Source organism: Elaeis guineensis, chromosome 2 (assembly GCF_000442705.2).
Source record: "Elaeis guineensis isolate ETL-2024a chromosome 2, EG11, whole genome shotgun sequence".
Classification (NCBI taxonomy): domain Eukaryota; kingdom Viridiplantae; phylum Streptophyta; class Magnoliopsida; order Arecales; family Arecaceae; genus Elaeis; species Elaeis guineensis.
The window spans coordinates 97849679-97874266 of NC_025994.2; positions in this window are offsets into that span (position 1 = coordinate 97849679).

The following is a 24588-nucleotide window of genomic DNA, read 5'->3' on the forward strand; positions in this document are numbered from 1 at the left end:
TAGTTTGACTACATGTATCTTAAACAAGAGCGGACGTTGGAGATGGAAGGAGATCAGAAGTGCAGAGTCTCCAGTATTTGATTTGGAAACCCTAAGAGCTGCGACAAATAACTACTCTGATGCAAACAAACCCGGAAAAGGAGGATTTGGGCTAGTTTATAAGGCATCCCCCAGATTGATTCTTAAGGATTGGCATTTTTACCTCGACAAATGCAAAGATATCGAAAATCAATTTGACTAAAATATTAACTTCTTCACTGTATTGTATAAATGAAATAAAAGGAAGACTACCAGACGGACAAATGATAGCTGCAAAGTGGGTGTCAATAAGCTTAGGGCAAGGACTAGAACAGCTAAGAAATGAGGTTGGTTTGGTCGCTATGATCTGGCACAGAGACCTTGTAAATTTGCTGGTTATTGCTTAGAAGTGTAAGAGAAACATCTTGCATATAAGTATCTTCCTGACTTTAATATCCTCGTTCTTCTCTGTTAGGCTGTATGAATATGTCTGCCTCTTTCTCTTAGGCTCCTGTAACTCCCTCACAAGGTTCTGAATCTCTACACCTGTAACTCTTCACACTCCCTGAGTACACTGTAACCTTTGCTCTCTCTGTTTTTTTGTTTCTTTGGAATGAAGCTGGGTGGCTCTGTTTTTGAGCCTCCCATTACAGCTAAAAGGGGGGAAAAAAAAGGAGAGCATCTTCCTGACAAAATCTTGACAAATGTTTATTTGATATGCTCCATTACACGACTGCATCTTTATATTAGATTTTCCTTTCAGGGCAAACCCTATCTTAAGAATTACTATATCATCTTTTGCTCGAAAGATTTTGAAAAGAAAAAGGAACGACTATCGTAAATGTCAACCAGTGGGTTTATATTTGTCACTAGCCCGGTATGCCACCTTAAATGCATGTTATTTAAAAATTTTGTCAGCTCGAGGATGTCCATGTTGACCTTATTGCATTCAATTCAGTGGTGTATATTCTTGAACAGTTTAGAGTAGTCTGTAATTTCCATTTCTTCCATCTATCAGGCATGACATCTAACAACGAAGAATTGTTTCTTAATGTAACAATGATTTATACTCAACGTTACTATTGTCACTGCAGCCTTATTTAATAATAGTTCTTGTGTAGATATCCATTCTTTCTTTTAATGAAGAGCTCTGTATTCAAACAGCCTTTACCATTTTCGGCGATACATAAATGGTTATAGTACATCTGGATATGGTGCAAAATCTACTTATAGATGGTGTAGCCTCATTGGTCCTTCCATTGGCCAACTCGACTTTGTTTCAACAGATCCCATCAGACGAGAGCAACTGGGATTGGAAGTTCGGTGCAGGATCGTCAAAAGAACTGGTCACAGGCTTTTCTATCTTGATGAAGATTCACGACCGAGGATCGTTCATCGAGATCTAAAAGCAAGTAACATTTTGCTAGATGGAGACATGAACCCTAAAATTTCAGACTTTGGTCTCGCAAAGATTTTTTGGCATGAATGAAACCCATGAAAGCACTCGCCAAATTGCTGGCACATAGTAAGTACGGGGCTGAATAATTTTTTCTTTGTTCTGATGCAAAGATGGGAAACACATGATGAAAGCATAAGAATAAACAAATTTATTCGGCACTCCTGTCTTTAACTTCCATCATATGTGTCCAACAATGGAGCTTATACGCTGTATTTCCTTCGTGGCAGTGGCCACATGGCACCGGAATATGTTAAGCATGGGCACTTTTCTACCAAGTCAGATGTATTGAGTTACGGTGTATTAGTTTTAGAGATAGTGACTGGTCAAAGGAACAGTGGTTTTGAAGGATCAGGGCATGCAATGGATCTTCCAAGCCACGTAAGCATTCATCCTCCTAAAGCTTGATTATTAACAATCTAATGCACATTATATTTAGCGGAATCCTCTAATTGCATTGGCTATACAAGTTGTGTTATTTGACTCCTTTAAAGCAATTATACGCAGGTGTGGCAACAATGGAGTGAAGGAATGGCATCACAGGTGACCGACCAAAGTCTCTGTGATTGGTGTCAATTGCAAGAAGTACTAGGATGCTTTGACATTGGGCTTCTATGCGTCCAAGCAGATCCAGCAAAGAGACCCAGCTTGGCTTCAGTCGTTCTCATGCTCCATGGTAACTCTGTTCCTCTTCCAAGCCCTTCAGTGCCTGTTTAATTTCTATGTTCAAAGTGGCGCTATCAGAAAATCAGATGCCCCCAAAGTGGTCTCAAACGAATGTAGCCTCAATTCCAGTCAAATCCGCCACCGCTCCCGTTAAATCCGCTGTTTTCTTCTGCTCCGTGCTCTTCAGCCACGTCCAGAATCAGAAACTTTGGAAACAACGTCTCCCATTCGCAAGCAAAACACTAGCCGAATTGCGGGAACACAGTAAGCACAGCCGCATCAGTGCCTTCTCTTAATTAGTGAAAAAAAGAAAAAAATCCAACCAATTATTATTCCGATCTTTGACCTGAATCATCAGTATCTGTTCGCACAGAAAATCTGATATCGTCAAATTCTTTATGGCAATGGATATATGGCTCCTGAATATGATAAGCATGGGCACTTCTCCACTAAATCAGACGTTTTCAGCAATGGTTTGCTAGTTTTGGATATTGTTGCTGCAGGTTTCCAACTCTAGTCAGAGTGGCTAGAGTCACTGGTAGGGCGAGACTTGCAAAATAAATTCTAGCCGGAGTTAGCTTCAAGAAAGATCCTCCGACGGTCAAGTAAGGAAACTAAAATAGGAGAAGAGTGCGAGAGGGTTAGAGGGCATGAGTATGCATACTTGGAGAGTCTCTTTTTTATCTCTATTTATAGGGAAGTGAGAGTCATAAGAGAAAAAAATAATGAAAGACCATTTCGGCCTCTCCGTCTGTACCACTCATAATGTCCGGATCCTTGAAATACAAGGATTACTGTGGTGTGTTATCCATCGTGGGATTTCAATGGCTTGCCTAGGCGGGGTCCAGGTAATAATTCCTTCCAATTTGGATTTTGACGCCGGATGTCATCTTATTCAACATGCAGTTAGCCACTCTTAGGGGCAGCTTGATTTTGATGTGGCCTCACTCGGCACGTAGTTAGCTGTTGGAGTGGTATGGTCCCATGTGCAGTGGTGTGACTTGATGTGACAGCATGGGAGTTAACTCTTCCAAACATGGTAGCTAACAAGTGTTGAAGGGAATGTAGCATGCAGCTAGCAATGGGGATTAGCAGGGGATCCTTCGATCAAAGACGATACTGGGCTCAGCATCTTTCTTAGATTGATGTTCGATGTCTAGACATCATCCTGATGCTAGCGTCTAAGGACCTGTGAGCGGGGCTACAATTGACAGCCAAAGCCAAGCTTAGCGGTCGAAGCTAGGATTAGCGATCGAAGCAAAGGTTGACAGCCGAAGTCAAGATCGATCAGATTTTCCACCAACTATTGCGGGAGCTTCATCCGAAAGGGGCAGTGAAATAGTATGGATCGGTGAGATCCGAAGTAAAGTCCATTGCTTCATTATATATTAGATGACTTCCTTCACCATAGCTTTTACTGCAGTTTTGAGATGACATATCTATCACTAGGTTGTACTCATTTACCTCCGATCGGCACTATGGTGGCGACCTTGGAGAGTGGAGATCGGATAGATCCAAAGTGAGATCCCCACTATCACATATCTTCAACGTAGGCGACATACTACCCTCCAACACATGCCTCTGGCTCCTGAGTTCGAATCGAAGAGGATTCAAATGAAGGGAGTACGTTGATCTGTGGCTCTGAAGACATGCTCCTGTCACGGCTGAAATGATGCGTCTGTGCCTTTTTGAAGAAAGGAAGGATCATGTCAGAAGTTAATCATGATTGAGAAAAATAGAGCGATTTTGTGGGATTCAAAAGACAACGTGCTTTGTTCTGAGTGTTATCTATAAATGAGCTGTCTGTCGGCTTCTGTTGGCCAACAGGGTGCGCCAGATGTCAACCATCCAACAGTTAGAAGGATTCGGTATCCAGATCATACTGGCCTTTCTACACCTATAAGAAGGGGCCACATTTTCTTTCTGGCTTCTCTTATGCTTCCAGAGTTTTTTCTTTCTCTTTGACCAAGTTTTTGGCTTCCTCCAAGTTCTTTGAGAAGCTCCCCCTCCGGCTTCTCCCTCAATTTTCTTGGGTTGCTAGTAACCTCCTCCAGTGACTTTCCTCGATCAATTGTCCTCGCCTCCCGCATCGTCATTGGTGAGTTCCTTTGTTCTCTTGTCAGTTTTTTGATTTCTCCCTTTTTTGGTTCTCTGTCAATTTTTCTTATCCCTTTCTTTGTTTCCTTCATTCCTTCTTCTCTCTCTTTTTCCTCCTTTTATCCTTCAATGGCTGGTTCTGAGGGTTTTAGTGAGAGTTAGTCTTCCAAGTCCCCCTCTTCTTTGGGGAGAAATTCCATCGATTCTGGTGTTGGGCATGAGGGTGGACCACCTTTTGTGCCCGACACAATTGGATCCATGTTGGACTCAAGAAATCTGGATCTTATAAGGGCCTAGTACGAGATTCTATCTTCATATGAGTTAGAGACTCTAGAATCCAGTGATAGGATCGGTGATCCTCCCTCAATAGAATCGGCCTGTATGAAGAGGTATTTAAGGCTAGATTTAGATTGCCTATTCATCCTTTTATTGTAGAAATTTTTTGCTTCTTCAATGTCTTTCTTTTTTCTATCATCCCAAATTCCTTCCACTTCATCATTAGCTTCATTGTCGTCTGCATTCTGGTCGAAGTCTGACCATCGATTCCTCTCTTTCGATCTTTTTACACTATAAAAAGAGTACCTGAGATTGATGGTACGTCTCTCCTCTTAGGAGGGTCACTGCATTGATAAAGGAGGCTCCTTCTTTGGTTCATGGGTGGAAGGATCGATTTTTATCTATTTCAGACCCTTCCATCGAGAGTCTTAGGCTTTTCTATTGGGGTTAGTCGAGGGATTCTATTTTTTAGGTCTCGAAGTTAGAGGGAGAGGATATAGAACATTCCAAAATTTTATGGGAGTACAAGAAGCAGATTCTCTTCCATACTGGTCTCAATCCGACCGACCCCAGAGATCAATTTAATAGTCTTATAATGTTCACCTCCTTTTTTCTCTCTCACTTTTTTTTTAACTTATTCTGGCTTATTGTAGATATGAGGCCTGCAGAGCTTGAGGCGTTGAGGAGGAAGAATGCACAAAAGAAAAGGAAAGCATTCTCATTAGCTGCTATCATGGCCTAGAAGAAGCCAAGGCCCTCCGAAACCAATCAGGGAGAGGTGCTCCCTTCAGCTTCCTCCACTTAGGTAGAAGCTATATCGGCTCCTCCGATCCAATCTTGCCCTTTGATGCTGGCTGCTCTCCCTACCTCTAGGCTAAAAGAGACCTCTATTCGGGCTGATCAGTCAAGTCTAAACTCTGTTGAAGTGCCTATTAGGCAAAGGGAAGCCCAATCCTCATTTCCCATGGATGCGATCCTCGAGGACTAGAAGATTGCCCATCGTGCAATCGAGAGGATGCTCATTAGCATTGATCTAGACAAAATCGAGGAGCTAAGCATCGGAAGATGACAGAGGGAGGCCGTTACCTCCTTCATTCGAGTGAGTCCACTTTCTTCTCTTCTCTTTCAACTCTTTTCTTCTCTTGTTTCATCTTTGCTTCTCTTTTTTGGGCACAGCTAGGCCATCACGTCACCACCTTCATCAACTCATTGAGGATCCCTGAGTTGGAGGCTATCGAGGTGGAGAAAAAGCCAAAAGCTGTTGCAGCCGAAACACGATCCAAGATTAAAGCCGTTGAAGCCGAAGCCAAGCACCTGAAAGAGGTGCTGGACAAGGCCGAAGCTACCAAGGCAAAAGCCGAATCTGACCTAGCCTCAGAGAAGAAGAAGTGATGGACGGCCCAGGCAAAGGTTGCGGAGGCCAAGAAAAAGGTGGAGAGCCAGATTGCTGAGGCTGGGCATCGGGCGATTGAAGCCTTCTGGGAGTTGGAGGAATTCTTCAGACGAAGGTAGAGTTCGACCACGAAGCCTACGGCACCGGACAGAATAACTATCACAGAAAGATTGTAGCATGCTTTCCAGACCTTAACCTAGCCTTCCTGGACTAAGGGGAAGGGGAGGAAGAGGAAGAAGAAGAAGAAGGAGCCACGGAAGATCCAGCCTTTGGTTTTACATCCGCTAGAGAATGGCCATGGTCTGGCCTAGTGCTAGGGGATGTGCCAGCATCTACCATAGCCAAAACTTCTACACCATTGAAACCCACCGAAGCTGCTCTAAGTTTCTTCATTGGTCCTCAGGCCGAGGTCGTAGATACTTAAATTTTATAATTTTTTTTTTATTTTCTTGTTGATGTAAGGAATATTTTTATATTAATGAAAAAGATAGTTTTTACCTCCTCCTTCGACTCATAATTATTGTGACTTGTTTATCTTAGTTTGACTGATGTAAGTACTGTGCCGAATCTTCATCCGTAATGACAGCCTTGCCAATCCAACCTCGAGTCAAGGCCCTTGAAAAAGATATTAAGAAGGACAGAAAAGAAGCAGCCAAAGCTGGGCAGAAGTTCTTGAGGATGAAGAAGAAATATGATGAGGCTTTGGTTGAGATAAATTGTTTGAGGGTGTGCTCCAAGCAGACTCACAAGAAGCATCTCATGGAGAGGCGCAAGGTGTCCAAAGAGTGAGATAGGCTTGTTTGGGTGGCCAATGAAGTCAGATGGGGTGCGGCTGCAAGGGTAGCTCTTTATCAAGAGGAGCTTCATCGCACTCAAGATAAGATCTTCGAGTTGGAGTATGCCATTGCATTATTCGAGATTGCTAAAGAAGCCAAGTGGGCTTCGGCTACCAAAATAAGTCAACTTCAAGGTGAGCTCCATTCGGCTCAGGGACAATCGATGATCTTGACTGGTCGATAAAAAAATAGTGGTCAACAGTCACTGAACTTCAGAGTGAACTTACTTTAGACCATGAATAAAGAAAGATTGAAGATGGTGGAGCTTCGGATTAAACTAGAGGGGAGTGTACTAGTAGGTAGATTCACCAAAGGTAAAGTTAAACGCCTGGAGTCCCTGCTTGCTACTACCCGATGTGAGGTGACCTTCCAGATCAGGAAGACATCTATGGAGGCCTTCAAAGCTGGTTTTGGTGAATGTAGAACTCTAGTCGCCCAATTCTTCCCCGAAGTAGACATCAACCTCATTGAGATATCTAATGTTGGTGACACTGGTTTGGAATGCCTAGCTATCGAGGATGCTTTAGCTTCGTAGCACGTCAAGACTCCACCGACCAAAAAATGATGTATTTTTTTCCTTTTTTTTGTGTGTGTAGTCGCTTGTTTTTCATGTCTTGACGTCTATAATTAGATAAGCTTATAGATGAAATACTTTCAAATCAAAGTTTTTCGGTTTCACCTATGTTTATTATTTCAGTTTTCTTATACCCATGCAATCTGAACTTGGGTATGTTTAGGCTTCGTACTTGGGGATCCACAGGGGTTTTTGTGTGTTAGCTTTAGCTTTGAACTCAAGAGTCCTCATGGGTGGGCTTTTGTCTTCAACCTTGTTTCGAGAGTCCTTAGAGGTTAACTCTCGCTTCTCGCATAGCTTGTGTTGGTGGGCTTTGAAGGTCCTTATGGGTTAGCCCTCCGAATGTTCTTTTGGGTTAGCCTTTGCTTATCACACGACTAAGGTCTTCTGGTGCTCTACTCGTTGAAAAGTGAGGAGTCAAGAGTCCTCAATGGGTTAACCCTCACTTCTTAGTCATCGAGATCTTTAACCCATACTATTTAGATAGATAGCCTTAAAGTAAGGTCCTTGTAGATAAGCCTTTCGAAGGTCCTTTTTGAGTTAGTTGTCGTTTCTTCTGCAATTTGAGTTGATGGGTTGAGGGTCCTCACAGGTTTGCCCTCTAAAGGTCTTCAGTGGGTTAGCCTTTGCTTCTCTCATGACTAAAGTCTTCTGATGCTCTACTCACTGAAAAGTGAGGAGTCGAGGGTCCTAAGTGGGTTAATCCTTGCTTCTTAGTCATTGAGGTCTTCAACTTTTGTAGCTTGGATTGATGGGTACTCAGATTTTAGGTTAGCCACTCTCTAAAGGTTCTCAATGGGTTAGCCTTCATTTCTTGTGCGACTAAGGTCTTCTGATGCTCTACTTGCTGAAGAGTGAGGAGTCGAGGGTCCTCAATAAGTTAGCCCTCACTTTTTAGTCACTGAGATCTTCAATGCCACTACTCATTAAAGAATGAGGAACCTTCGAGGGTTCTCACTAGGTTAGCCTTCACTTCTCGTATGGCTAAGGTCTTCTGGTGTTCTACTCACTAAAGAGCAAGGAGTCAAGGGTCCTCAGTGGGTTAGCCCTCGCTTCTTAGCTACCGAGGTCTTCACCAAAGATTGGCAGAAGCACGGCTGTGTCCTGAAAAAGGATCATTTTATTGAAAGATAATCAATACATCATTAATAATACACCTCAAGATTCTCTGGCGTGGATTTCTATGGCCTTGGTTAAGGTTCATCCAATCTGAAGACTTTCAGTGGGTGAATCTAAAGTTTTCTCAAGATAAGTTCGAGGAGTCCTGATAGTTGACTCTATATTGGTCAAAGTTGATCCATAGATTCACTCATCGGGAACCCAAGCACTAGCCCGTGATGCACCTTGAAACTCCATCCGCCACAATGGCAAATAGGACTTTCTGAGGGAAAAGGCTAGGGATTTGTCCCAAGTCGATCCCTGAGTGCCACGTGGTGGGTCGAAGTGGGTCTCGAAGCATTTCGTTGGCTACTTCTTGATAATGAAAGGTGGCAATTAATGGCTATGATGATTGGTATTTCAAGATCAGATGCGTGGCGCAATTTGATTACTGGTTGGTTGGGCATGCGCCACTCGATACCTGTATAAATAGGAAGTCTCCCTCGAGTAGGGCATCCATCAGAGAGCTTCCACTAATCTTCTTTGAGTAATTTACAATGATGGAGCCATCGCCATGACTTGTAAAGGAAGCAGTGAAGAAGAAGGTGGAATACCTAAGGAAGTCTTTACCCGAGAGGATGAAGGCCGCCTTATCAGAGTCTCTGAGTGCAGGTCGAGTGCCACCTCCTCCGAGGGCCCCAAGAAAGGGGTCCTCCACTCATGGGGGAGCACCCATCGGGGCACGACCATCGATGTATTTGTTGAGGTGCGACTCCACTGCATCATGGAGTACAAGGCCTCCAAAGCCTTCAAGGGGGAGCTCCTTGATGCTTCGGTAGCTAGATTTATTTAGGACTTTGAGATTTGTAAAGCCCACATAAAGTATCCAATGCCGCTGCTGGACCTACACCACCTTCACCTTGGAAACAGTGATGAGGAAGTGGGGGTGTTTTCCTTAGATGAGGATTAGGCCCTCCTTCTACTTGATGTTGGCCAACGAATTCGATCCCTTACATTGCCTCCTGCTATTGATGAAATGAGTCATGAATAAGTAACTCATCTAGTCAAATGAGTGGATGGCTCTGAGCTTCAGGCTCCAATACCAATGCTGAGCCATACCCTTTAGAGTGGATGGAAAGATTCGACACAGGACAGCATCGGCAACTCTGTGGAGAAACATCATAGCTTTGAAGCTCTCCAAGTGATCCATGGGATCGGTGATCTCGTCATAGCTCTCCAGTTGCAGCATTTTGAAGTGATTGGGAGCGATTTCTGCATAATTTAGATGCTGAATAGTGGATCAGTATTGTAGCCATCATCTCACATCGGGGCCTGGTTACGAAGGGCTTCAATCCACTGATTCATCTCCCAAAGTCTGTGGTCAATTTCCACATCTCAAATGGTACAGGCTTCTGAATATAGGCCTAGGATGAAGTCATGTTTAGAGTGAGAACTTTAGAATCGCTGCATCCTGCACTCTGGCACTTGGGGGTGGCTATGCCGAGCCTGTCCCCCCAACTAAGGGCCTCGTGAGGGATATGAAGTTGTTCTAGCAGTAAAGCAGTCAGTGGTGCAGAATTGCTCTGCTGTATAGTTTGAATAGCAGCAGTCAAATTTTGGACTTGCTGGCCCAGTAAGTTGAACTGCTCCACATTGACCACCATTTCTTGCAGGGATGGAGCCTCTAAAGATGGCGGCACCTGAGCTTGTTGATTGGTAAAATTTTCTACCAATCGAGAGTTGGCAGCATTGGAACAATGGGAGGATACTTCTTTGCATGGTGCCATGGTTTGGATCTCTCGTTCCTTCTCAAAAGTGGGTGCCCTCCTTCTAGCATCAACTGTTGGTGTAAATTTTCAGCTCTAGTTGGAGTGGTTGGAGTCCATTGGGAGTCACCGACATGGTGAGACCTACAAAATAAGTCCTAGTTAGAGTTGGCTTTAGTGGAGACCCTCTAACAGTTAAGTTAAGAAACTGGAATAGGAGAGAAGAAGTGTGAGAGGGTTAGAGGGTGCGAGTATGCGTATCTGAAGGATCCCTTTTTTACCTCTATTTATAGAGAGGTGAGAGCTATAAGAAGAAAATGATGGGAGACGATTCCGGCCTATCCATCCATACCACTCATGATGTCTGGATTCGTGAAATACAAGGATTGCTGTGGTGTGTTATCCAGCATGGGATTTAAGTGGTTTGCCTGGGCGTGGTCTAGGCAATAATTTCTCTCGATTTAGACTTTGATGGTGTCACACCCCAAACCCAATACTTGGATCAGATACGTGATGGCCGCACACTCCTTAGGACAAGCCCTAAAGAATATGCAAGGCTAAAAATAATTCATTATCACCTCAACATTCATAATGTCTAATTTCAATCATAATTAGTAAAACTTATATAATTATAAATTAAATTCTTTCAATTCTCTGATCAGGTATCAATGACACTCTATCTATGCATCCATCCACTTGTAAATTCATATCATAGCCAACCATAAGCATCTTGTAACTCTGAGAAGAAAAAGAGATATGGAGGAGTGTGAGCTTTACAGCTCAGTAAGAATCCCACATATCACACCAATATAATAATATAATATAAAAATAAGGATAAATAATAAAATATAAAATCTCATGTTCAATATCCAGAATACTACAAATATTCATAAATTATCTGTCTTGTCAAAGAGATGCATCATCATATATTAACGAGTGAAACACTTTTATTCAGCATTTGTTTTATGTCTTGTCTTCTATTTCTCTTTTCATAATCACATGATCTTTAACTTTTTTCTTTCTGGCTTTGGACTAACCAAGTCTATACCTCATTCTTCATTCAATCAAATTTTTACTAATAAGCCTTTCAAAGCTATCCTAGGCATGAGCTCTTGGCCAGCTGTCCCACGTATAAAAGTCCGTGAGGGGCTATCCCAGGCATGAGCTCCTGGCAAGCTGTCCCAGGTATGAGCTCTTGGCGGGCTGTCCCAGACATGAGCTCCTGATCGTCTGATCCACGTATAAGCCCGTGGGGGCTGTCTCAGGCATAAGCTCCTGACAGGCTATCCCACATGATGAGGCTAGTCCAAATCATATCTTTTTTATTTAATTATTACATATTAATTTCATCAAATCAATTTTAATTTACAGTATGATCAAATTAGATATGTCATATCTATATAATCATATCATCAATCACTGGCATACATACATATTAATACATAATATATGTACATTGAAAAATCATACGAGCAACCATAGTATCTCAACATGATAATCCATCAACATGAATCCAACGATATAAAACCAAAGATATAAATCCAACAATAAAAATAGTATATATAATGATGATCATATATAGAGATTCTTACCTTTATCGATGATTGATCCAAGCATAGAAATCAATGAATTCTTTGATTTATGAATTACAAAAATAAGATATTTCACTCGACATCTTATGCAGACAGTCGTATCTCTTCATGATCCTGATCAAATATAAAAATCATATATAAAAAAATTATGGATAAATGATCCTAATAACATAAATCCAGGACCTCTCTTAAGATCAACCAAAATTAGGATTTGTCTAAGTATCTGGACCCTCCACTGATCCATAAGACTTTTAGAGAAAGAAAATCCATGAAGAGAGAGAAAATTTTAGAGAGAGAAAGTAGAGAGAGAATCTTTGTATCCTTCAGATGAGGTAATCATGATCGAGACCATCAGAGATCATATCAAGGTGACTCAATATAGATTAACTATGATCAGATACTATAAATTTCGAATAAGGACTGGACTAGGATCCAACTTACTACATAAATTTTGAAGCGATTCCAAGTCATCTTATTTTCATCTCAAGTTTGTCTTAGGATCTGTGATGCAATTAGAGAGAGAATGAAAGAGAGTAGAAAGATCCTAGAGAGAGAAGGAGAGAGAGGAGAGAGGAAAGAGAGAAAAAACTCTCTCTTATTTTTTTTCTTTTCTTTTCTTTCTTTTTCTTTTTCCTTTCTTTTCCCTTTTTTTTTCCTTCTTTTTCTTTTCTTTTTCTTCTCTTCTTCATTTCTTCTTTCTTTCCTCTTCTTTCTTTCCCTAGCCGAACAGAGGAGGGACATGAGGGTAAGGCTTGGTGGCTCGTGCTCCAATGAAGTGTGGTAGCACGGTCGGTGGTCCGGTAGTGGCGACTGACGGTGGTGGGACAAGAGATGACTGGCGGTGAGGTTCAGTCGGTGAGAATTTAGAAATAAATTAGAAAAATAGGGGACCACCCCCTTTCCTTGAATTTTTCTAGTCATTGGCCGATCACCGATGATCATGACCTTCGGAGAAGATGGGTAGAGAGGTGGGGATCATGACTCATGGGTGCGGCACCATGGGCGGTGGTGCTGGTGGCCAGAAAAGGGAGAAAGAAGGCTCGATCGAATAAAGTAAAATAGGATCTTGTTGTTTTGTGAATTTTTTGATGAGCCCGACGGTCGATGAGGGTGCACGAACCCATGGGAAGGAGGAAAAGGAAGATAGGAAGGATGGTCATGGCTTACCTCCGACTCTGGTGAGGTCTTCTATGAGAATTTGAGACAAACACAATGAGGACATCCGTGACTTCAACGGGAAAAATCGAGAAAAATAAGAGGGGAGATCCAATGCTCGTCATGGCCAGCCTTAGAGGAGAAGAGAGGGGATTTTTTATGGAGCAGAGGGGAGGCCGAATCCTCTCCGAATTCGACTTCCTCTCCGATTCATTCTCATGGAAGAAGACTCCCAGTGAGAGTCTTCAATGTTCTTCCTCTTTTTTTTTGGGGGGGCTTTCAAGGTTTGGGCTTGGTCTAGGGCCCAAATGGGCTGGGTATTACATTTTTCTTTCCTTAAAATAATTTTATCCTCAAAATTAAGTTGTGTTATTTGAGATCTATTCTTAAAAAAAAAAAATACATTCATCATGTCATTCTCACACTTTCAATAATATCTTACATATTATTTATTTCCCTTGATTTAACAAAATTATATGAAATCTCAAATTTTTTTCTTTTATATTGATTTTTTAACTTTTTTAAAAAATAGTAATATTTTGGATTTGTATTAATATACCATAATTATTTATCTAATACATTCTACTCAGAATTTATAATTATCTCAGACTATCTATGATAGGAAGTAAAGAAAGGCCAAACATCATGTACTTACTCTTCATAATCATCAATTTCTTTCTTTTTTTGACCTTTCAACAAATTTTATATATAGACTTTCATCTCAAGAAAACCTCAACCTTCTCTGTCAGTTCAAATAATAATGTTAAATCTCAAAAAATGAGATCTATGTCAAAACATTCTAGGTTTGAACTAACAAAAGAACTATCAAGCTGTCAATAATAAACTTGAGATGTCTAGAGTTCTTCTTGACATTATCTATAATAAAATAACCTACTGATAAAAATTATCCGTCTATGATCAGATTAGGTCAAAATCTGTAGCATCCTTTCATTATCAATAAAATCTTTTCTTATTTGCAACTAATGCATTCCATAATATATTTTGATTTAAAAGATTAATATTTCTAATCAATTTAAACCACTAAGCTTTTACTGCATACTCTGATCTTAATTTATCAAATTATATAGGTTTATCAAAAGATAAGAGTATCTTTGTATATTAGATCAATTAAAGATAGATCCAACCTTCAGATTTCATATAAAACTTATAGTAAAATTTTAAATTTTTTTTTTGTCTTTACTATCCCTGGGGCATAGCACAATAAAATTAAATCTTCATCTATTTTCTATATTTGAAATCATTATATAAGCTTCACCACTCCTCAAGAATCCAATATGTCTAGAATTAATTGGAGTTAACCTTAGATTTATCTTACAATTATTTAGATAATTTTTAAACCAATTTTTTTTTATAAAAGAATTAACTCCGACTTGAACAAACTAGAAGAATTCAAGTCAATATCTTTGTAAGTAGAAGTAACTTAGTTATTTCTTATAAAACTTCCTTCATCACAACCCTTAGCATCAATAGATAAATCCATACAAAATCTTATCCCTTATATAAGTCATTCAAAATTTAACAATAACAAGATACCTTAGATCAACTTAGAAATCTAAACTTTGATTTGATTAATTAATACACTCCACTATCTTCAACAATCATAAGCAAAATTAAGAAATCCAATCCAAAGATGGTAATATGAATTATTAAAGATTTTTTCATAATATGTATATCATATTCTAACAAAACTAATTCTTCATATTTAATTTAACAACAATATTGTTGGTGCAAAAATCCACCGGCGTCGGAGAAGCTGGAGTCGAGGGAGCCGCGGTCACCATCGAGACCTGCAAAGAAAGTCTAAATCGGAGTTGGGGTGCTCCGATAAGACCCTTCGATGCTCAAGTCAGTTCTCTGCCTCAACAAGAATGGAGTGCTCGAATGAAAATTTCAGCAGAGTTTTGAGATAGAAATTAGAGCTTAGAAAATAACGTATCTGGGGTCCCCCTTTTATAGGCGAAGGGTGCAACAGACTGATAGCGACGTTTGTAACGTCTGGCAGTGGGCCGCTTGGGGCCAGGAGGAGTTTGTTATGAAGAGTAAATGGGTGGGGTCGTGGCTATCACCGTGACCCACCACGTGGAGCCTGTTACGGAGAGTGGAGCGGCGTCCTTGTCGTGACTTGCCAAAGAATAGTGGAGCCGCGCAGAATCCATCGCAGAAAGTGGAGCAGAGTCGTGGCCATTACTGTGGCCTATCATGCGGAGCCTGCTGCGGAGAGTGGTGGAGCCGTGCAGAATCCATCGCAGGAGGTGAAGCAGAGTTGTGGCCATTACTGTGGCCTGTCAGGGAGTCTAGGCCTGTCGGTCGAAGCTCGGTAGAAGCACCTGGCGGAGAGAGGTAGCTATCCATCTGAGAGGAGCTCGGATGTTGCTGGCGAGCCTTCTACCGTTGGGTGCCTTGAGCGTTAACACTACAAGCGAGGGTCATTTGCTGTAGGAGCTCGGTCGGGGGGCTTTTCGCAGATGAAGCTCAGTCTTACGCAGAATTTGACGGAGGGTCGATCGGTCAGTGGGTGTCGGATGGCGCTGAAGAGGTTCATCTGTTGGAGGGGTCCGGCTGCTGGAGCCCGTGCGTCGTAGGAGTCCGTCCAGGATCTGTCCGCTATAGGAGTTCGGTCGGAGTCCGATCTCTGTAAAAGCCTGGATGGGGATCATTTGTCGAGGGGCTCGGTCGAAGCCTGCCTGTGATAGAAATTCGAAAGGAATGCGTCCACAATGAGAGCTCGGGTGAAGGCTTACAGTGAAAATCCAGTGCGGACCGCTCGTAGTAGAAATTTGAAGTAGACCGCTTGTAGCAGAAGCTCGGGGTAGTCGCTTGCGGTAGAAGTTCGGAGTCTGGCCTTTGTAGGAGTTCGGATGAGGTCTACCTGCAACAGGAGTTCTGGGCGAAAGTCCGGCTCCCGTAGGAGTCCGGATGAAGTCTTCCTGCAGTCGGAGTCGGGGACGAAGTCCGGCTCCCGTAGGAGTCTGGATGAAGTCTTCCTGCAGTTGGAGTCGGGGATGAAGTTCGGCTCCTGTAGGAGTTCGGATGAAGTCTACCTGTAGTCGGAGTCGGGGACGAAGTCCAGCTCCCATAGGAGTCCTGATGAAGTCTTCCTGCAGTCGAAGTCGGGGACGAAGTCCGGCTCCCGTAGGAGTCCGGATGAAGTCTTCCTGCAGTCGGAGTCGGGAACGAAGTCCGGCTCCCGTAGGAGTCCGAATGAGGTCTTCCTGCAGCCAGAGTCAGGGACGAAGTCCGACTCCCGTAGGAGTCCGAATGAAGTCTTCCTGCAGTCGGAGTCAGGGATGAAGTCCGGCTCCCGTAGGAGTCTGGATGAAGTCTTCCTGCAGCCGTAGTCGGGGATGAAGTCCGGCTCCCGTAGGAGTCCGGATGAAGTCTGCCTGCAGTCGGAGTCGGGGATGAAGTCCGGCTCCCGTAGGAGTCCGGATGACGACTAGCAGGTAGAAACTTGGGTGGAGTCCGTCTGTCGTGAAGAATTCGATCGACGCTGGTGGGAGTTTATCCGTCGGCAGAACTTGAGAATGTTGTGGAGGCTCGACCGTCGGAGAGGCTCGAAAAGATGTCGTCGAAGGTCGGTAGAATCCTTGGAGGGTCACTCCTGTCACGAACTTCGACTGGGGGGTATTTTATACCCAACAACAGTCCTCCTACTTTCGAGTTTGAGTTTCGAATGAAAAAAGTACAGAGAAATTTTCATAGCCGAAGTTGTCCCCTTGAATCCTGTGCACGATCGCCCTCAGATATTCTGACATTTAATGCGCGCGTGCCGGAGTCTTTTCAAATCGAGGTGATCCGAAGGGATCTTTCGAAATTCTCGCTGGAGCGTTGGCTCAGGTACGGTACAGTAATGGCTTTGTCAGCTGTCAGCCGCTTTTAGCCACCTGTCGTGGCGAGTGGGACACGTGGCGAGAGTGGGTCGGCCTGGGGAGATCCACGATCATTATAGCGCTGGATCCCAGGGTTTATTTAAACCCGCCTTTCCACCTTCAGGAGTCTCCTTCCGCCTGAAAGTTCTGTCGGTGTCTGCCTTCTCTCCGAGAGCTCTGACCCTCTTTGGCGTCCACCTTGGCCCTAAGTGTTCTTTGAGTCATCCCTGTCCTCGCACCTCTGCATCCTTCGGAGCGACTTAGGTTAGTCCCGAAACTTTCGTTTCTCTTCTTGCCATCTAGGTGCCCTTTCTCCTCCATTTTTCTTCCGCCACATTCCTTTGGTTTGGTCCCCCGCGAACCTTTCGCCTCTTATTTCGTCTGATTTCTCTGGGATTTTTAGGGTCCTTGTTTGAAATATCTTCTGACACCTCCGCCTCTAGTGGTTCCAGGAGTTCGTCCGTCTCAGCCCCCCAAAACCCTCATACTGTAGACGAACCCTCATCTAGGGCTGAGCCTCGTCCGATTTTTGCGCCGGGTGCCATTCCTTGTTCTTTGACTCTGGATGAACTTTTACTGATAATGATTCAGTATGGAGTTCCTCCAGAGTACGATCTGGAGCTTCCTGGTTCCGCCGATCGGGCTAGCACCCCCCACCTGACCGTTTCTACTTGTACCAGGAGGCCTTCCGTGTCGGACTCCGTCTTCCGCTTCCGTCCTTCGTCGTTACTCTTTTTTATTTTTTAGACATTTCTTTGGCTTCAATCACGTCGAATTCTTTTAGGTTTCTGATAGGGTTCCTCTCCTTTTGCCACGTAGTCGAAGTTCAGCTATCTCTTTTTTTGTTTAGGTATTTTTACACCTTCAAGTGCCACCCCTCGGTAAAGGACTAGTGGTACTTCTCCTCTCAGTTCGGCAAGAAGGGGTTACTGAAGGGTGCCCCCTCTTCAATCCATAATTGGAAGGGAAAGTACCTCTACGTCCAGTGCCCGACCTTGAAGCTGGGACTGCCTCCTTGGGGCTCCTTGAGGGACTCTGTCCGTCGGGCCCCCAACCTAGGGGAGGACGACCTTAAGGCCGCTCGAAAGCTTCTTAGTTATTCGACTCCTTCCCTTCCCAACCTTCTGAAGGAGCAGTTTTTGTTCAACATCGGCTTGAGCCCCTTGGATCCTGCGAGTATCCCATCTTTTCTTTCCTCTTCTTTTCTCCTGCTCTTCCTCTCTCTCTCTTTTATTTTTTTTTGCACGTCACTTCTTCCTTTTTCACTCCATTACTGATCTCTTTTTCTCTCTCTTCTTTTTTTTTCTTTTTTTTTTTTTAGAAATAGACGCCGAAGCAGCACGGATACTCTTCAGGGGCTTCAAGGCTCACAAAAGAAAAGGCGCAGCGACCTTCAGATCGATAAAGAAGGCCAGAACGAAGGAGATGAGCTCGACCACGCCTGCCCAGGTGGCCCTCGTGATCGACGTTCCTTCAGACGCTGAGCCCCCGGCTCTCCGGGTCTCTTCAAGGAGTTCTCCCGCTGAGGTTTCCACTTCGGGGGCCCGCTTCGAGGAGGTGCCAGGGGTTGAGAGGGGGAGGAGAAGGAAGACGGTGGCCCACAGGGTGAGCAGCCATCGGGCCGCCATCGAAGAGTCCCATGGTTTCGAAGAAGAGCCGGGGGAGAATCCTTTTAATGACAAGGACCTGATAAAGTGACTGGTCGATGGCTGCATCCTGCTCGAAGTCGTCCAGAGGATTGTTCGCGCCGATCCTGAACAGCGGGTTTGGGACTCTCTAGGGTCCTTTCTCGAGGTAAACAGGTTCACTTTCCTCCTCCTCACTCTTTCGTTTAATTAATTCTTCAACTTTCATTCTGACCTCCTGGCCGTCCTTGTAGATCGGGCACCAGCTCCTTGCCAATATCGAGGCGACGAACCAGGTAAGGAGGGATGCCATCCAGGCAGAGGAGAGTCGCCGGGCTGAAGTCGCTCACCTCAAAGAAAAGGCTGTCGAGGTAGCCAACCTCCAAGAGGCCCTTGAGAAAGAAAAGCAGACCTCGGAGGAGATGGTGAGGAAGGCGGAGGCCGAGGTCACAAATTTGATGGAGCAAATTTCGGTTCTGATCTCGGAGGCCAGGGTTCTAGCGGTGGAGGAGTTCAAGGCCTCTGCGGAGATGAGGGACCTGAATGTCAAGTTCGCCCAAGAAGCATTCATCAAAGGGTTCGAGCTCTGTCAAGAAAAGGTGGTCAAGAAATTTCTCGAGCTCGACCTCAGCTTCTTGGACGAGGCATCTGAAGACGAAGCTGGGCCCTCTCCCACTGTCGCTGCCACTGCAGCTCCCCTTCCAAGAACACCGAGCTCTCCAACTTCTATTTCAGAGGTCTGAGACCTCTGACTTTGTATTTTTTTTTTATTGCAATTTTTTTTTTCCCTTTTATCTTTAAGAAATATTCAATCAATAAAATTAGGTTTCTCCTTATGGAGGGCTTCTCCACTCTTCTTCCCCTTTTTTTTTCTCTCTGCAATGAGACGCGCCTTGACGCTTTTGTCTTCCGGTGGCAGTGTCCTGCTGAAGTGCTTTCCTTGCCACAGGGAATTTTGCTGAAGTCCACGATCCAATGTCTGAAGAAAAAAGTTTATCATTTAAAAAAAAGGTCGAAGGAGATGGAGAACGAACTTCACGGGTTGAGGGAGAGCCACTTTGAGGCCACTACGGAGGCCACCTACTTTTGGAACCTCCACGTGAAGGGGATCATGGAGTACAGCCGGAGCAAGGCGAACTTCGAGAAGGAGCTAGAGGAACACAAGAAGTGCGCCAGTGACCGATCTTGGGCTCAAGCTGCCAAGATCAGCTCTCTCAGAGTGGAGCTGTCGGCTGCACAGGAGAGGATCAGCCGGTTGGAAGGAAGCTCGTCTTGGCTTTCGACTCGGGCCGACTGTGATCGAGAATGGTCGAGGAAGTTCTCTGACCTTCAGCAATAGCTCCAGGATATCGAGGTGAGCTATAACGCATGCCGGGCCGGCTGGTGCAAGCAGGTGGACGATTATAGGGGGAAGCTCAGGATGGCGACCGATGAGATTGCCCGTCTTCGAAGGCAGTTATCTGAAGGAGCTCCGTTTGCTCCTGTTCGGGATCCCGACGAACTCCAATCCTTGAGAAGAACCGTAGAAGAGCTATCTGTCGCCCTTGGGGAGGGGAAGGCCAAGCTGCAGCAATTGAAGATCTAGCTGGTATACGAGCAGCAGGCAATCAAGAATGCAGAGGCAGAATCCGAGGTCCTGAGAAAGAAATGCCGAGAGGTGGAGAACGAAAGCCAGCGGCTTCATCGGAGATATATGAAGATGCTAATGAGGGAGAAGGAATTGGAAGAGGAAGTCGAGAGCTTAAGGCACTCTCTAATGAGGGTCGAAGCCGAAAGTTCAAAGTCGGAGGAAGTCGGGCCCCCTTAGGGCTTTTTTTGCCTTTTGTCCTTCTATGTATCTTCTTTTGCCATCTGTTTGTTTGTTGTTGTTGTTGTTGTTTTTTTTTTTTTGATGTCGATATCGTCTGGAGGTTCTTGGTCATCGCCGCGTCGGCTTGCTTTTCTTGTCATCTTTCTTCTTCAGCCTCAAGAGCTCTGTAATGTATACTTAATTAATGACATGAGAAGAGAATTTTTCGTTACCTCTTTTACTTGCATGTTGAATTATCGTTTGCCGAGCTTCTTTTGCCTTGGTCGATATCGATGCCGTTCGGAGGTACCCGATTGCCGTCGCATCGATCTGTCCTTTTGTTCATGGTCGCAGATTTATCCGGGGCCGCTCGGGTTTGACGCCTCCTTTCAGAGTTCGAGCTCGGAGGTCCGAGCTTCTCGTTGCCCTGAGGAAGCCGTCTTATCCCTGGCCTGTGTTGAGAGCTTTCTTGAAGATCGAGGATTTTGATAAGAACCCCAATCCTCGCTGAGACGAGGTTTCCTGCATCTTTGATGTAATTTGTTTTCCATTCGTCGCTGATGCAGTTCGTCGCTTTCCTTTTTAACTCCCCTCCCCTCCCCTTTTTTTTTTCTTTTTTTGAGTGAGGGTTTTCCCTCTGCTCTTAGTGGGGTCGCGGGAGCGTGAAGGGGCCGCTGAGAAGGTTCCCTTTTTCTGATTTGATCTTGAATGATCGGACCTTAGTCGACGCCAGGACGATGTTCTTCCCTTACTTCTGATGTAATCGATCTCAGCTCAGATTAGGATGAGGTTCTTTCCCCGCTCCTAATAGGGTTGTGGGGGCACGTATGGGCGTTGCAGAGCCTCTCCTCCCATCCGATCTCAGAGTAACCGGGCCTTCGACTTTGCTCATGTTAGGGTGAGGTTCTCCTCCTATCCCTAACATGGCTGTGGGGGCGCATATGGGCACTGTAGGGCCTCTCCCCCCATCCGGTCTAAAAATAATCAGGCCTTTGATCTTGCTCATGTTAGGGCGAGGTTCTCCTCCTATCCCTAACATGGCTGTAGGGGCGCGTATGGGCGCTGTAGGGCCTCTCCCCCCATCCGGTCTAAAAATAATCGGGCCTTCGACCTTGCTCATGTTAGGATGAAGTTCTCCTCCTGTCCCTAACATGGCTGTGGGGGCGCGTATGGGCGCTGTAGGGCCTCTCCCCCCATCCGATCTAAAAATAATCGGGCCTTCGATTTCACCCATATTAGGTGTTATTTTCATTGTCTGAAGGGGTTATCCCCTGCCATTACAAGTCCATGCCAAAAGGGGAGGATATGCAAATCTGAAAGGAATCTTGATTTAAAGCGAAGTCGTTCGCAATACATCTACAGATTTTTCGAATCTCAGGGTTGTAGAAGGTCTGCTCCCCATCAAGGTCCTCCAGAGATGGAGTTGATGATCCCAATTGGAAGTCGATCCCCGGGCTGCTCTTCCCTTCTTGGTGGCTCAGGTTGTGGCAGGGCCCTTGGCCGATCTTCTCTACCCTCAGGTCGGCACTGAATGAACTTGTCGAGCCGACCTCGTCTGATGAGCTCCTCGATCTCGTCCCAGAGTTGAATGCATTCTTCTGTGTCATGGCCGTGGTCACGATGGTAGAGGTAGAACTTATTAGGATTGTGCTTCTCAAGGTACGTGCGCATCTTTTCTGGCCTTGGGAGCTGCTCTCTGACTTCCATCAGCACCTGGATTTTCGATGCGTTGAGGGGGGCATAGCTACGGAATGTTCCTGGGGGAGAGCCCCACCGAACCTGACGCTTCGGGCTTCTCTGCCTGCGTGCTCGGGGAGGAGTCTAGGTGTGCTTGTGCCCGGGAGGAGTTTGAGAACGTGGCCGAGCTTCTCTCGACCCTTTTTCGACTGCGGGCTTACTCGAGTCTCCTGCTTGTCGTTCTCTCGCGGTCTCCTCATCCTTCATTTTGAAGGCTTCTTTTGCTCGGGCGTACCCTTCGGCTCGAGCCAACAGATCCGCTAAATCTCTGGGGTACTTCTTTTTCAGGGAGAATAAAAGATCGTTCTTCTAAAGGCCGCCTTTCAGAGCGGCTATCGCGATCGATTGGTCCAAGTTTTGGACCTCCAATGCAGCGACATTGAAACGGTTGACGTAAGCCCGAATGGACTCCCCCTCCCTCTGCTTGATGTTGATGAGGGACTTCGAACCCTTCTGGAGATGCCGGCTGCTAACAAAATGAGCCATAAATTGGTGGCTCATCTGATCAAAGGAAAAGATGGTACCCGACTTCAGCACCGAGTACCAGTTTCTCACCGCTCCCTTCAAGGTGGATGGAAAAGCTCGGCATAGGATGGTGTCGGGCACACCATGAAGCAGCATCATTGTCCGGAAGGCCTCTAGGTGGTCAACTGGGTCCAAAGTTCCATCATAGCTTTCAAATTGAGGGAGCTTGAAGTTTGGCGGATCGGTTCCTGCATGATCATTTGAGAAAAGAGAGGGTCAGTACAAATATCCTCACCATAAGCGGGGGGAGCGTGGCAGAGTTTTTCGATTCATCGGTTTATCTCTTGGAGCCTCCGGTCTAGAAAATCCTCTCGACTACGGGTCTCGAGGGTCTTCTGACAGAATGGAGGTAGAGATCTTTCAGGGGTGGAGTCGTGATCTGACTGAGGGTTCTCCACCCTCGGATTCATCTTTTCGGGAAAGATGGGGTGGCTGGCCCAAGTGGCCCGTCCTATCGTCGGATTTTGGAGTTCCAGCGATGTTCTCTCCAGTCGCACTGATATCTGCGATCGTTGCTGCTGCTGCATGGCCTGCACCGCTTCAGCGAGACCTCTGACCTGCTGGGCCAGTAGGTCGAATTATTTCGTGCCAACCATCGTTGCCGGAGGAGGAGGAGGAGACTAGAAAACTGAAGGTGAGGCCGGAGCCTGAGATCTGGCCATGGAGGCTATAAATCGCCGTGTGGATGCTTTACAGGGAGGCATCGGGAGAAGATCTAGTGGGGGAAGGAGGAGAGGATGTCGGAAAAGATGATCGGAGGTGGTCCCGTTGAGCGCTCCTTTAAGAACAAGGGTACTGCGAAGACACAGACCCCTTCCTCTAGCGCCAATCCTGTTGGTGCAAAAATCCATCGACGTCGGAGAAGCTAGAGTTGAGGGAGCCGTGGTCACCGTCGGGACCTGCAAAGGAAGTCTAAATCGGAGTTGGGGTGCTCCGGTAAGACCCTCCGATGCTCAAGTCAGTTCTCTACCTCAACAAGAATGGAATACTCAAACAAAAATTTCAGCAGAGTTTTGAGATAGAAATTAGAGCTTAGAAAATAACGTATCTGAGGTCTCCCTTTTATAGGCGGAGGGTGCAACAGACTGATAGCGACGTTTGTAATCGTCTGGCAGTGGACCGCTCGGGATCAGGAGGAGTTTGTTATGAAGAGTAAATGGGTGGGGTCGTGGCTATCACCGTGACCCGCCACGTGGAGCCTGTTGTGAAGAGTGGAGCGGCGTCCGTTGTCGTGACTTGCCAGAGAGTGGTGGAGCCACGCAGAATCCATCGCAGGAAGTGGAGTAGAGTCGTGGCCATTACTGTGGCCTGTCGCGCGGAGCTTGTTGCGGGGAGTGGTGGAGCCGTGTAGAATCCATCGCAGGAGGTGGAGCAGAGTCGTGGCCATTACTGTGGCCTGTCAGAGAGTCCAGGCCTGTCGGCCGAAGCTCGGTCGAAGCATCTGGCGGAGAGAGATAGCTATCCATCTGAGAAGAGCTCGAATGTTGCTGGCGAGCCTTCTACCGTTGGGTGCCTTAAGCATTAACACTACAGGCAAGGGTCATTTGCTGTAGGAGCTCGATCGGGGGGCTTTCCGCAGACGAAGCTCGGTCTTATGCAGAATTCGACGGAGGGTCGATTGGTCAGTGGGTGTCGGATGGCGCTGAAGAGGTTCATCCACTGGAGGGGTCCGGCTGCTGGAGCCTGTGCGTCGTAGGAGTCCATCCAGGATCTGTCCGCTATAGGAGTTCGGTCGGAGTTCGATCTCCGTAAAAGTCCGGATGGGGATCATTTGTCGAGGGGCTCGACCGAAGCCTGCCTGTGATAGAAATTCGAAAGGAATGCGTCCACAATGGGAGCTCGGGTGAAGGCTTACAGTGAAAATCCAGTGCGGACCACTCGTAGTAGAAATTTGAAGTAGACCGCTTGTAGCAGAAGCTCGGGGGAGATCGCTTGCGGTAGAAGTTCGGAGTCTGGCCTTTGTAGGAGTTCGGATGAGGTCTACCTGCAATAGGAGTTCTGGGCGGAAGTCTGGCTCCCGTAGGAGTTCGGATGAAGTCTTCCTGCAGTCGGAGTCGGGGACGAAGTCCGACTCCCGTAGGAGTCTGGATGAAGT